Genomic DNA, 1,145 nt, shown 5'->3' with positions numbered 1-1,145 from the left:
CTACTGCTGAGCCTGCAAGACGACCACCGGATGAATAATCTTGATGCTGACACGGCAACCGGAAAAATATAATGTATAAAAACCCTGAAATTCATAATAAAATAGTTCAGTCTACACTTACCTCTTGGAGTATTGACTCTTTTCTGGATCTCGGAGCAGACGATTGCTCGAAATCCATTTCCTACAGCACCCGAACGGAGAAGACGACTGCTCGTTCGGTTTCACCCCATCCTCAGTCTTGGAGCAGGCGATTGCTCGGGACATCTCCTAGAACAGACAACTGAAGCAGAAGATTGCTCGGTAGAATAAAACCACTTACCTCTCAACCCTTGAACTGAACTAATGCCGAGAACGAAACGAGCTGGTAGAAAATACCAATTGACGAAATTGGCAGCTGTCTATCGAAATCCCCAACAAGTTGACTTGGACGCGCTGTTTGGAACCAAGCCTAGACCCTCCATCATCCACGAGGAGACCGGTCAGCTGCAACTAACTAAGGATCACCTGGGGCTTTTCCATTTCCATCGTCTCTAGAGGCCAACCACAACTTCCTGCCTGCCAGCACCTCAGCCGAACCCAGTGGCACTCCCGTCGAGCCAGGCAGTCTCCACTTCATCCTCTAGACCCGGATACTTCACAGAAAACTACGTCGTAGCCCACAAGCTCGTTGCTGGAGCCAAACACAGGCTCAAGGTCTCCCCACGTACGCAGAGTTTCATCGACAGGCTGAAACTGAAGCTGCAACACCTACGCAAACACTAAGGTGTAACGCGATTTTTCGCGTTAATAATAATAGCAGAGCTACTAGGGAGCACTCTCCACTCCACACGTCAGAGTTGCTCCGGCACTCTCACGGGCCACTCGGCCCCGGGCTCTGACAGCCCGTAGCTCTCGATGATTAGTGTGGCTATATAGCCCGTCATATCGCTTTACCTATCGCTATCTCTCTTACAGCCATCAGGCTGAGCTAACGGAATATAATAGAAGGTATACCTATACCTAGAGCTCTCGCGATGCTAGCGCATATCGGCAGCTATCGGCGTTCTACCGCTATCTAATTACCGATCGCTCTCGCCGCTATCGACCTGACCTGCTATCGATCACCCTACCTTACCAACCTTCCGACGCTATCGGGGACCGACCAT

Source organism: Fopius arisanus, unplaced genomic scaffold, assembly GCF_000806365.1.
Source record: "Fopius arisanus strain USDA-PBARC FA_bdor unplaced genomic scaffold, ASM80636v1 scaffold00334, whole genome shotgun sequence".
NCBI lineage: Eukaryota > Metazoa > Arthropoda > Insecta > Hymenoptera > Braconidae > Fopius > Fopius arisanus.
Note: the sequence above shows the minus strand (reverse complement) of the source record.